General features: G+C 37.6%; 1 protein-coding gene across 4 annotated transcripts in view; it reads left to right on the top strand.

Annotated features, from left to right (window-relative positions):
* The window catches only part of OSBPL6 (oxysterol binding protein like 6), a 239,591-nt gene that overhangs the window by 92,430 nt on the left and 133,076 nt on the right, over positions 1–14,085 (top strand). The window lies entirely within an intron of this gene.

The following is a 14,085-nucleotide window of genomic DNA, read 5'->3' as shown; positions in this document are numbered from 1 at the left end:
TCAAATTAAATTCCCAGAAGAACAATTTTGAATTATAATAAATGTCTTTGTTCACTGTCTCAACACTTTAAAATTTATTCTATTTTTCCTGTATGTGCAGGAAGCTTGTGTATAAGAATGCTAATAGGCTTGATTTATTTGTCAGGTTTTCCTGTGGTCTAATGAGCAGACAAGCAAATTACTCTGAAATTTAATAGAAATCTGGATGAATTGATACAGGAAGAAGCATAAGAACTGGGGTAGCTTGATATTATTCCATCAAAGTAGCAGAGAAGGACAAAGAGAGAGACTCGGAGGGAAATAAGATCAGAATTTTATTCAATTAAGCCAGCCATATATGGCAAAGTATATAGATTATATAAACCTTATGCTTGTTCTGAGTCTAATCATTTCAAAATATTGCATAATATAAGGAAGTATCAATGATGATGCTTGCCTAATTTTTTTTAAAACAAATTTTTTTTTTTTTTTTTTTTTTGTTTCTGGGCCATACTGGCGATGCACCTGGCTATCTGGCTGTCTGCTCAGAAATAGCTCCTGACAGGGGGACCATATGGGACACCGGGATTTGAACCAACCACCTTTGGTCCTGAATCTGCTGCTTGCAAGGCAAACGCCGCTGTGCTATCTCCCTGGGCCCTAAAACAAATTTTAACGTTATTTTGAACCCAGTTGTTATCTGACAGGTATATTTGCGCTTCAAAATAACATCTTGTTTTAAACCTATTCAATCATTTTAAGATAATGGAGAATATATGAAAGTATCACTGACGGTGTTTACCTAATTTGTTAACAAATTTTAGGGGGGGGGTCACACTCAATTGTGCTTAAGGGTTATTCTTGGCACTGTACTTAGGAATTTATCTTGGCAGTGCTTGGGGAACCATATAGAATGCCTGGGATCAAACCTGAGTTGGTACTTGGAAAGAAATTGCCCTACCACTTTACTATTACTCAAGTCCTGTTAACAATGTTTTGACATTAGTTTGACCTCTGTTGATATGTGGCAGGCATATCTGGACTTAAAAACATCATCTACGATAGTTGTTTTAAGGTTGAGTAAGGTTAAGCTCTTCAAGTCTCCTGCTACGTACCCCAAGGATTTTGTTACTATTCCTGTAATCCAAGAGACACCAGCAACACGATACTAGAAATGGAATATTCCAAATGTCATTGATATGAAAGCCATATCCAGTGGAACACTGAACAGGAAATTTCTCATTAGCACAATTCCAATTAAAACAATATGTATAAGTCTTCTATAATCTGGATTTAGGGTTTAGGGCATCTCTTCTTTTAGGATTTGGGGCTCAAGAAAATTTATGTGTGTATAAGAATACATGTTATTACTCTCTTACGGAGCACTTATCGAAAGAGGCAGAGAAATGTCATCTGTGGACATTTGATTGGACACTGTGGGCAGCTGTCTAGTAAGCCAGACAGAACACATAGATCAGTCCAGTTCTGTAGCATGAACTCAGAGTAATGTCACTCTGTCCCCTGTGAGACAATGGAGATTTCAGGTAGCAACATACAGTGATCTGTTAGGTCTAGTGAAGTTGTTCCTGAAATTCTGATACTGCAGGATTTAGTGTTGTTATTGATCATATTCCCTTATTATTGTGTTATGGGCCTTGAATATTGAGAGATTATGATAGTTCAGCGGACATAATGATTGAAATTATCCCCTAGGGGGCTGGAGAGATAGCATGGAGGTAAAGCGTTTGCCTTTCATGCAAGAGGTCATCGGTTCGAATCCCAGCGTCCCATATGGTCCCCTGTGCCTGCCAGGAGCAATTTCTGAGCATGGAGCCAGGAGTAACCCCTGAGCACTGCCGGGTGTGACCCAAAAACCACAAAAAAAAAAAAAAAAAAAAAAAAAAGAGTATTTAAGGGCTGGAGAGATAGCATGGAGGTAAGGCGTTTGCCTTTCATGCAAGAGGTCATCGGTTCGAATCCCAGCGTCCCATATGGTCCCCCGTGCCTGCCAGGAGCAATTTCTGAGCATGGAGCCAGGAGTAACCCTGAGCACTGCCGGGTGTGACCCAAAAACCACAAAAAAAAAAAAAAAAAAAAAAAAAAAAAAGAAATTATCCCCTATATACATGGGTTTTCAGAGTGTTTTATTTGAAGCTTAGAAGTGAACTATGCGTGAGAATGTATGAGGGAAATAGAAACCTGTCTAGAGTACAGGCAGGGGTTGGTGGGGAGGAGGGAGATTTGGGACATTGGTGATGGGAATGTTGCACTGGTGATGGGTGGTGTTCTTTACATGACTGAAACCTAAATACAATCATGTATGTAATCAAGGTGTTTAAATAAAATATATTAAAAAGATAAATAAATAAATAAAGGGAAAAAGGTAAACAATGCTTTGAGTACATAGTAAAAGAAATATAGCAGCAGTATTTCTTTTGCAACTTGGAATTATGCTATGTTATGTGAATGGGCAGGAAGCCTTTAATGCACCACTCTTAGTAGTTGTTGGCAAATAATTTAATTCCAACTGTAACTGTAAGTTTCTTTGCTCTTCTAGAGTAGCAAGGCAATTCTTATCTCTCAATTTGCTTTATAAGAACACAGGTTCTATCTGTTTAACTGAAATCTTTCTTCTTTCTTCTGGTCTTATCTGAGTGCTATCCATTTGTTTGATTGGGCTGTAGCATGAGCTGGAGCATACTGGAGCCTACTTTTTGCCTACTGTAGAAAAAAGTACAAGCACTTGCCATGGTCATATGTTCCCAGCATGTTATCAGGCTTACAGAGATAGAGTAAGTAATGGGCATGCCAAAATCCAGTCGAGATGAAAATATATGTGAGCAAGTAACTCTGATCAGATGGTCCAAGAGAGTCCAAGAGGTGTTGAGAAAAAATGGTGTGAGAGAGAGAGGAGAGGGGGAGGAGGGAGAGTAAGTGGGAGAGAAGACAGAAAAAGAGATGAGAAAGAGAGAGAGACCTGAGCATATGCTTTTAGTGCAGCACTGTGCAGAGTGATATCTGAACATTGTGTTAAGAATAACCCCCAAGCATTGCCAAGTATGAACTGACTTTTATCTTTTCCACTTCCCAAAACCCTGGAGATGTACTTTTAGTTGAGCTGTAAGGAATGGTATTGTATCATCCACAGAGTTTTAAAAGAATGATGAGATTTTGATTTTGGATGTAGTGATAAGAAGATTGCTTTAATTAGAAGACACAAAGCAAAGGGAGGTTGTATTTGAGGGAATTTCAAGAAAATCTGCTTGAATATTTCAAGAAGCTTATAATGAATTGGACTTTATTTAAAATGGAGGACCTTTAAGAGTAAGATAAAAAAATATGGCCTTATTCTTTTTTCCCTTTGTTATAAATAACAGCAGAAGTGTTTTGAGGTCTTTCTGCTAAGTATAATTATTGTAATAAGTCAAGTGATTCTTTTTGGTGACTTTTTGTTTTTGTTTTTGGGCCACACCCGGCGGTGCTCAGGGGTTACTCCTGGCTGTCTGCTGAGAATTAGCTCCTGGCAGGCAAAGGGGACTATATGGGACACCGGCATTCGAACCAACCACCTTAGGTCCTGGACTGGTTGCTTGCAAGGCAAACACCACTGTGCTATCTCTCCGGGCCCTCTTTTTAGTGACTTTTTAGGGTACGAATATAACATTAGATAAATGAAATATATTAGAGTGTGTCAGAATGACTTGGTGAGGGCACTGACAGTTTTCTACAGGGTAAAGTCAACTCATCACGTAATCTTTTTGTTTAAGTGACAATGAGAAGGTGAACCCCATCACCTCACTACACCATTATCAAGTCTTCCAGACGTTCAGGATGATCATATTTACATTTCACAAGTTTTTTTTTTCCAGATTGTTGCCTATTTTTCTGACAAACAAGGTGTTTTGTTTGAAAGCTGAGTCATTAAAGCCCCTTGATCTTTCTTCTTAGAATTTCCCCTTCATATTGGTCCTTGTGAGTTACGAGGTGGTTCATTGATTTGCTGCCCAGGAAAGAACAGTTCTGAGGTTTTTTTTTTTTTTTTTTTTTTTCTATTCAAAGGCATTATTTTAGAGAACCTGTGGTGTACCTTGGAAATATTTTGAGCTGATTATTTTTAGCTGTTGGAGGCTCAAAGGAGAAAAATCTGAACTTAATCAGATAGACTTGAAAACTTTCTTTGGGCTAAAAATATTAGTGGAAAGGGCCATATTCTATTAGTATTTGGCTAATTAAATTAATTAACTAAAGTTTGAGGCATATAGGGTAAGGCTAGTAAATACTGGTCTTTGATTATGTTTCAGAATCTATAACACTGATTTAGGCAAATGTAATAATTGCCAGATCTTACATAGTGTTCATTAATATGTGTATTAATTTACTTACTTCTTTTGGTGCCACACCTGGTGACAGTGTTCAAGGTTTACTGCTGAAGTAATACTTCTGAAGAATAACTCTTGGCAGGAATCGAGGATTCATCCATAAGTGATATTAGGACTGGAACCTGGGTGGGCTAATAAGACAAGTACCATATTTCTGTACTTTCTTTGGCCTACTCTATAAATGTATTTGATTTCCAGAGTAATCCTGAAAAGTAGAGACTCAAACTATCTCCATCTTTATGTATCACACAAGTGAGACATGGAGAAGTTTTGTCACTTGCTTTCAGTCCTATTGCTGGTAACTGAACCAAGATTCAGCCTTGAAGACATGTCGGTTTCAGAATTCATACTCTTTGGTTTTATTAAATCCCAAAGACACTGAAAGGATGTCCCTTAAGTAAACATAATGTGTGCCTAGGACTTTAAAGTTGTTCATTTAATAAAACTTTTAATTTAATAAATTTGTACTATATAAGCACCCACATTTTATTTTGCATTTCTTGTTGCCCACATGCTCTGTCTGACCTGGGCAGGGCTTCCCAGAGTGACTTTTGAGACCCAAGCTGCGGTTTCACATGTTCAGTGTACAAGAAGAGCATTTCAAGAAGAGGGGACACCCTTGCAATGTGTGGGGAGCTGAAATGGCATCCATTGTGTATACAGAGGACAAGATAATGCTCATTCTACTGGAAACGGGGGTTTAAGACATTAGAATGACTCAGAGACAATTAAGTTAGATGTAATCTTAATGAAATTATCCTCTCAGTGTTCCTTGACTTACTTTTTCCCATCAAGAACACTCACAAGCAATTGTACCATATTTCAGAGGATTCTCAGGCACTATGAAGATTGGCTCTGGGTCTAAAAAATCGCCTTTCCCTAAGCAAGAGAGAATAAAAAGAAAGTAATGTGATCAACTATGTGTTTTAAGAATGATGATTCAAATGACAGTGATAGAGAAGAGAAGAATTAGGAGGAGATAAATTAGTGGAATATGGCTAATCTGAACCAGAGACAGCCAGAGAGGGCAAAATAAGAGTGATACCTAAAATAGGTATTTGGGAGGTAGAAGGAGGAGAAATTCGGGTGAGTTCAATTAGAAGATTGCAAATGAAATGGTTAAAGGCCACTAATTTGGACTAAGGGCAGATGTCTATGTCTTTATCCTAATAGAAGTCAAGGAGTGGAATATAATATAGAGATGATGGGTTTCATGTTTAGATATAGTGGGTTTCAGGCATCCTTACTTTATTCCATGGAAATGTACAGTAGATACCTAGGCAAGTGCAAGAGTGACAGCCAGAGGAGTTTAGGAGAAGATGAGGGCAAAGGGCAACCAGGAAAGCTGACTGCAGAGAAGAAACTCAAGGAGTAATTTGCAATATAACATTGAGCACTTCTTGTGTGCCTGGGTGTTCAAACACCTTACATAATCTTGCTAAAACCTTAGAAGAACCATACTTTATTTACACAGAAGGAAATGAAAATAATGAAAAGTAAAGTAACTTGACAAGGTCACAGAACTAAGACACTTTTAATAGTAAGTAGGTGGGAGCATCATTAATTTTATGCAATTGAGTTTTAAAAATTTTTATTATACATCTATTGATTTAAATATAGAGTGGCAAACTTTGGTGATAATATTGCTTACTCCCACAACCTTAGTCATCAAGTAAATAGAGAGTAATTTTTAGAATTTATGATAGAACTCTGATCTGAGACTTTATATGGTTACAGATTTCATGGCTTCCTTCCACATAAATCTTCAATCAAGATGCATACGTTTCTTTTCTTTTTTTTTAATTTCTTAAGATATTTTATTTAGTGACAAAAACATTTCCCAGAATTCTTGCCCCAGTTAATGAGTATATTTGGTTTGGGTCTGAGCACTTTCTGAAGTGATTTCAGAGTCACATTTTCATATTTCCATTTATATTTTGGACTCTTTAACAGTGATCAGAGACACTTTACAATTCTACATTTTCTTTTTAATTTATCAAAAACGTCTTTATTTGTGAACCATGATTTTTCTAGAATTTCATTTTGTTTTCCCTTTTATCACTCAACTGACTGGAGATTTTCATTGGAAATCATTTTCTCAGAGTAATTTTTTAATATTACTTTATTAGAAATGTCCACCCTGAGGCATGAAGAACCATCTGTTAGACGCAGAGGTCCTGTTACACTTCTGGGCCAGAAGTGAACCACCGCTCTTTTGAAAATAATTTTATTGGAACACAAAAATGCTCATTCATTTGCATACTGTTTGTATCTGCTTTCCTACTCCAACTACAGAGCTGAATAGTTTCATCTAATGGCAGAAACCATGGCCTGCCCACAAAATGAAAAATGTTTAATGATCTTGGCTTTCAGAGAAAAAGTGCTTACAGGCTCCCTCTTATAACTACTTTTGAATGATCAGGATATATCCAAACATATTTGCAGTGCATTAAAGTTAATGGAATTCTTTTTTTATATAAATGAGTAAAGAATTATTGAGTGGTTCTGTAATAAACATTCTTATTTTTATAACCAGTCATCTGAGTGTTTTGGTATGTGTGGGACCCAGGATTGAACCCAGTGCCCCTCAGATTGTGAAATCTATTCCTTACTATGGAATTTTTGTCAGAATTAATAAGACTGATTTAATTTGGGAAAAAGGAAAAAGAATATGTTTTTGAATACTAACCTGTTGGGATTTAAAGAATCCCACTCACCCCTGTCCTCAAAGAAATTTATCTATTTGAGCCAAGCTAGATACTGATTATATAATGGGAAACTATTTGGTTTACAACATAAAAATATAGTGAATAGAAAAAACATTTTGTGTTAGGTAAAAATGTTTTGATGTTGATATGTTGACTATATCTTGCATTTAATCTTGTTTTGAGAGAAGAATATATTTTACTTTTTATTATTTTGCCAAGACAAGAAATATGTGTTATAGAATCCCATATTCTGCCCTTCGCAAGCAAATTCTTCACTGTTCCCTCTTGACACCAACTCGCAGGTGCTTCCACCCTCCCTCATGGCTTTTCTGTTCTTTTTCCTCTTTCATGTGTTTTCTTCTGTGTCTTTCTCTCTTTCCACTTTGTTTTCAAGTCTCCCCCCAACACAGTCTATGTGTACTCTATGTTCTGTCACTGGGCATCCCATCTCTTAATCTTTATTCACTTTTTCCATGATTTGAAATGCTTTGGCCCATCTTTGCTTCCTGTATGAATTCACTCATTTTTCAAATGACTCATATTTTTTATGTTGTTTTTGTTTCAGGATTACACCTGTCTGTGTTCAGAGTTTAGGGATCACTCCTGGTAGTGCTTCGGGTGGGACCATATTTAGTTCAAGGGATTGAACTGGGATTTGAACCAGAGTGAACTACATGCAAGGAAAATGCCTTAAATCCTGTATTACTTCTCCACTCCTCAGAGGAACCCAGTTTTGACTAACTATCCATGATGTGTTTCCCATCCATCCTGTAAACACTAAGCTAGAAATTAGATTGCCAGGCCACAAATTCCAGAGCACATTTCTGCATTTGTAATTTATGAAGACTGTTCTCATACATTTTCCTGTTAAAATTTAAACTTCTTAATGGAAGGTGCTTTGTTTGTTGTGTATTAGCTTTCTGGGTCTTTCTTTCTTTCTTTTTTTTTTTTTCTGTGTGATTCTGATGACTTGAATCTAATACTTGACATAATTGACTTGGTGGAGAAATCAATCAACCCGTAAGGGCACAAATGAAAACTTAGATGTGTTATTTCAGCTAAATTTTAACTTTTCTCACAGAGAGTAGCTCTAATGAGATTAGATAAATTCATGAGGTTGAAAACCATCTGCTCTACAGTTGTTTCCATGGAACCCATATTAATTGCTAGGTGAAGGTAACTGAATTTATGTTGTATTTTTTGGTCCAGGAAATTACTATAATCACACCTGTTTCCACAAACCATCCTGGGGTGTAGCATTCAAACTATCTTCTCTGGTGATTAAAAACGAAGTAGAAAATGTCGGTGTACTTGAGATTATCACATAGAGAGGAAGAAAATCAATTTCTTCCTCCTTATCTTTTTCCTCTTCCAAGTTCTCCTTACTTTTCTTCTTGTTAGTGTTAGTAGTAACAGGGAGGAACTCAGGAACTCATATGAAGTTAGTGATCCTACCTTGGTACCGTGACACAGAAAAATCCATTTTTTGTCTAAGATTGCTGCCAGTGAAATGCAAAATAATTAACTTTTTACCAATTAAGAGAGTAGAGATAACATGGGGCTGGAGCAGTGGCACAGTGGTAGGGCATTTGCCTTGCATGCTGCTGAGCCAGGATGGACCGTGGTTTGATCTCCAGCATCCCATATGGTCCCCCAAGCCAGAATGATTTCTGAGCACATAGCCAAGAGTAACTTCTAAGCATCATCACCAGGTGTAGCCCAAAAACTCCCCCTAGAGAGAGAGAGAGAGAGAGAGAGAGAGAGAGAGAGAGAGAGAGAGAGAGAGAGAGAGAGAAAGGAGAGGAGAAGAGAGGTGAGGAGAAGGGAGGGGAGGGGAGGGGAGAGGAGAGGGGAGAGATAGCAAATAAAGTAAAATAATAAAGAAAGATCTTGTACCATTTCCTAGGCTTCAGTCTTTGGGAAAGTGATTTAGTATGTTTAATTCTTTTTCTATTTTATTTTATTTTATTTTATTTTGGATGTTTAATTCTTAAAAACAAAGACAAAAAAAAAAAAAAAAAAGAACAAACAACCTCCAAACCTTGGGCCACATGATATACAGAAAGAGCATTAAATAATTTCTTATCTATCAATTGTGTTGTGAAGTGGACTTTGTTATGGAGATTTGTTGACTGTGTAAATGACATTTCTGGTAATTCTGGTTTCTTTATTGTCTTTACTATTTTTCCTTGCTATATTGACTGAATGATATAGTTTGTATTATTTTATTTTACATTCTGTGCATTCATTGTAGCTGTGGGGTTAGTCAGGCTTTGGTAGAATACATTATGAGCTAATAGGGGCTTGAACGTGTTATGTTGGAATGTGGATTTTTGTGTACTGGACAAGAACATGGTGTATAATGGATAAAATTCAGGCTCTGGGAGGATTAATCAGTTGATGACAATGACTTAGAGGAGAATTTCTGCTGTCAGATAATGCATCATTTGCTTCCTGAATGAGGCATTCAGAAGGAACTTTTACCAACTCATTCAACTGCCTTGATGAGATTTTCCTGAGTTCCCTAACCAAATGCTAGCTAGTGTAGGGGAGACTATTTAAATCAACTTTTCTTGTGTTTACAGTTTTTAATTTATTAAGCTCTTGGGATGATAAGGTCTGGATTTTTTTTTCAGTCTGCAGAAAAAAATCTTAAATTAGAACATAATTTGTTTTGTTTGCATTGATAAAAATCAGGTGCATTTGAAAAGCCCACACCTGGGCCTGGAGAGATAGCACAGTGGCGTTTGCCTTGCAAGCAGCTGATCCAGGACCAAAGGTGGTTGGTTTGAATCCCAGTGTCCCATATGGTCCCCCGTGCCTGCCAGGAGCTATTTCTGAGCAGACAGCCAGGAGTCACCCCTGAGCACCTGGGTGTGGCCCAAAAACTGAAAGAAAAAAAAAAAAAAGAAAAGCCCACACCTAAGGGTGCTCAGGTTCTCTTTTGTAGTTTGATGCTTGAAGTAGGTAACGATAATTCCTGGCTATGCTCATGGCCATACAGTACCAGAGGTTAAACCTGGGTCTCCTGCAAGCAAAGAACGAGTTCCAGTTGATGGAGTAAATTTTTATTTATTTAAAGAAAATACATTACATTGTTGACCTAGTATATTATAATACATTTGTTCTCAGAGAAGTGAAAGAAAAGTTATTGGGCCAGAGCGATAGCACAGCGGTAGGGCATTTGCCTTTCACATGGCTGATCCAGGATGGACCTCAGTTTGATCCCCGGTGTCACATAAGGTCCCCCAAGCCAGGAGCAATTTCTGAGTACATAGCCTGGAGTAACCCCTGAGCATCACCGGGTGTGGCCCAAAAACCAAATAATAATAATAATAAAATAGAAAGGAAAAAAATGATAGAGAAGAAAGGAAGGAAGGAAGGTTATAGCAAGCATATTTGTGAAAATTATTTTATCTCCAATGAAGTTATTAATACAGTGGAAGAAGGTTTAGTAAGTTCTTGTTGTTAGTTGTCCATTCTGTAAATTGGGGTGGTCCTTTAGGGATGACAGTATCAAACAGATGAAGTTGCCAAGAAATTCAAAGCACTATTACTGAAACTATAACTTTTAGGAATATGTACTCAGCTGCCAGGCCTCATCTTCTCCAAACACGGTCAGCTTTCTGCTGTGTGGGCTGGTGTAGTCATAATTTTTCACGTCTTGGTTTATATCTCATTTAAGAAAAGTGTGAGTCTATGGAGCCGGCCCATTCAAACATGACAACTGCATTTGTGGGAATTGTTACAGCTGCCAGGCTTCTCAGAAGAAGGAAAATACAGGGGGAAGGTGCCCACACTCACTGCCAAAAGACCAGGTAATATCAGTTCCCAAACTGGCATACCTGAAGTATGATCAGATTGGTGTCTCCACAGGAATTGTAAAGGATCAGTGATAAAGCAGGGCCATTGTGGAAGTGATGATTCTGGATGAGGGAGGCAGCAGTAGTGACTTTGGCAGGGCAAAGATTTGACTGGCCATCCTCTCCTGCATAGATGGCCAGCTTCCAGATGTGAATTCTTTTTATTTTTTTCTGTGTTCTTCTTTGTCACTGGGGATCAGGAAGTAGCCCCAGGTGTGGCTTTTAAAAGGGTCCCCTGTAGCCCAAAGCCAGGCAGGAATTTGCTCCATCATGTGGGTAGGCATGCCTACCTGAGGTGAGGCACTTGAGAGCTGATTTTTTTGTGTTCTTCTTTGATTGTCACCGGGGATCAGGAAGTAGACCCAGCCCAAATGTGAATTCTTAAAGCATCAGTTTGCTTTAATTTTATTTTAATAATTTATTTAAGCATCATGGTTACAAACATGTTTGTAGTTGGGTTTCAGTCATAAAATGTATATCTCCCTTCACCTGTGCAAACTTCCCACCACCAACGTCTCCCATATCCCTCCTCCTCACCCCCTTTAAGACAGGCATTCTATTTCTCTCACTCACTATCATTGTCACATTGTCATAGTAGTTGTCATAATATAGTAGATTATAATCCATTTGTTCCCAGCTAATTGAAAGAAAAATTATTAAAATATAGAAAGAAAAAAATATTTCTCTATTGTCTCTGGGTATAATTACCATACTGTCCTTTATTTTTCTTACATACCACAGATGAGTGAAACTATTCTATCTCTTTCCCTCTGACTTAATTCATTCAGCACAATAGTCTCCAGATCCATTCATGTATAGACAAATATCATGACTTAATTTTTCTTAACAGCTCTATAGAATTCCATTGTGTAGATGTACCACTGTTGTCGGGCACCTGGGTTGTTTCTAAAGCTGCAATGAATATAGGAGTGCAGAGGGTGTTTTGTTTGTTTGTTTGTATGTATGTTTTTCTAAGCTATATCCTTAGGAGTGGTATTGCTGGATCATATGGGAGCTCAATTTCCAGTTTTTTAGAAATATCCATATTGTTTTCTGTAAAATCACCCAACACACCATATCTTCAACCCCAGATGAACAAGGGTCACACATGAAATAATACAAATCAGGATTTGGATTTGAGGGTGAAACACGGATAGTCTGGCCATCTTCTACCCAGTCTGAAGCTCCTGCTGCCTGCCAGAACTACCATTTTTATTGAGGATACAGACCACTCCAAGGTGGGGCAGCTATCCTGAGCTGTCCCACCCAGGTTTATATATAAAACAATCTTTGTTTTGGGAGAAACCACGTTGTAAACAAACAGATACAAAGAAAGGAGGGATAAACTTTGTTTTAGGTAAAATAAGGTGTAGCCCAACAGTTTTCCAGAAATGCTAGATTAGACAGCATTCCCACCATCAGTGAGTGAGAGTTCCTTTCTCTCCACATCCACACCAACACAGGTTGTTCTTGTTTTTTATGTGATATGTGACAGTCTCTGAGGCATGAGACGATACGTCATTGCTTTGTTTATTTTATTTTATTTATTTTATGTTATATTATTTATTTGGTTTTTCTGGTGAGCTGGTGGTACTCAGGGACTGTTCCTGGCCATACTCAGAGCACTCTGTAGGGTATTGGATATCAAACTGGGGTTGGCTATTTGCAGAGCAAGTTCCTTAACATCTATATTATTTCTCTAGTTTCAGGGTTATGGCTAAAAGAGAGACAACTTCTTTCCTTCTCTGAGTTTCTTTCTCTTTTTGTTATTTTGATAACTGGGGTTGGGGGTTCATACTTGATTATCGTACTTGCAGGTATTACAGGAAAAAAACGAGGATAGGGGGTAAAGTGTAAAGTTGATCTCATATTTGGTCTGACTGTATGCATTGAATGGGATGAAGGAACACAGATTGAACAAGCTTGGAGAAAAATCAACAGCTGTAATGTTGAGTATTCAAAAATAATTTTAATGAATCCTAGCCTTAGTCTTCTATGTCATTATCATAACCATTAACTGTATTTTATTTAGGACCTACGAAGTTGCATGCATTCATCTAACTACCTAGTAGAAATAAGTTGGGGAGGTAGAAGTGGAGGGGGTTAGAATTCCCCCCAGCAACAAAAGTACTAAAAAAGACCAATCAAAGCATAGAATAATGATGAGACTTGTGTCTAACACATTCATAAACTTTTTCTTTTAGAATATGTGAGTTTAAATGAAAAAAAAAAAAGGTAAAATGAGAAAAATCTAAACCTTGAAAGCGAAAATCAAAGAAATATAACTTTTAAAACTGCTTTGTGAATATATGTGTAGTGAGGTTGAAGGAAAAACTGCTGTTGCATTTCAAGATCAGAGGAACTAATATAGCTTCAGTATTTTAATTTAATTTAATTTATTTTGGGGGAGAAGTTTTGGGTCACAACCAGCAGTATTCAGGGTTTACTCTGGCAGTCTTGAAGGACCATATGGGATGCCAGAAATTGAATCCAGGCCATCTGCATGCAAGGCACTCTATGAGCTGTACTCCAGCCCCTAGCTTTTATTTTGAATATTTTGCTAGGTTTTTATTCTTTTGTGCTTTTATTCTTTTCCTTAGAGTAAACATCTAACGATTTAAGATTTTGTTGGTTTTAGTTTTATTCTATTTGTTTTTCCCATATTTTTCTTCATTGTTGTTACTATTTCACAATGATTGGGAGTCACACATACTCCTCGTTGTGGTGCTCACACACTTGGTAGTCGTGCTTGCCAGGGCCTTCATGCTGTGATTGTAATATACCTACACATGCTCACTTGGCATTACACCATAACTACAGTGTTCATGCAGATTCTCAGCATAGTGCTTGCTAGTCACTGGTGCACATACGGTGTTCACCCAATATAAGACACTCAACCTCTGTGCTTGTATTCAGTTGTGGTGCTTGCTGGATTCCACCTACTTTACTTGTAGTGCTCACATGCTTCTGGCTGTGAATCCAGACTTAATTCTGGTTCTAGAACAGAACCAGAGTAGAGCCACAGAGACTGCACTGGACAAGTGGTGGGCAACACCAGGGATCAAACTTTAAGGCCCCTGTTTTGTAAGACAGGATCTTCCTGTTAATTAGCCACATTCAATACCCACTTAAGTGAACGTATTTTTGGATTTTTTA

Source organism: Suncus etruscus, chromosome 5, assembly GCF_024139225.1.
Source record: "Suncus etruscus isolate mSunEtr1 chromosome 5, mSunEtr1.pri.cur, whole genome shotgun sequence".
Classification (NCBI taxonomy): domain Eukaryota; kingdom Metazoa; phylum Chordata; class Mammalia; order Eulipotyphla; family Soricidae; genus Suncus; species Suncus etruscus.
This window is presented reverse-complemented; position numbering and strand designations above follow the sequence as displayed.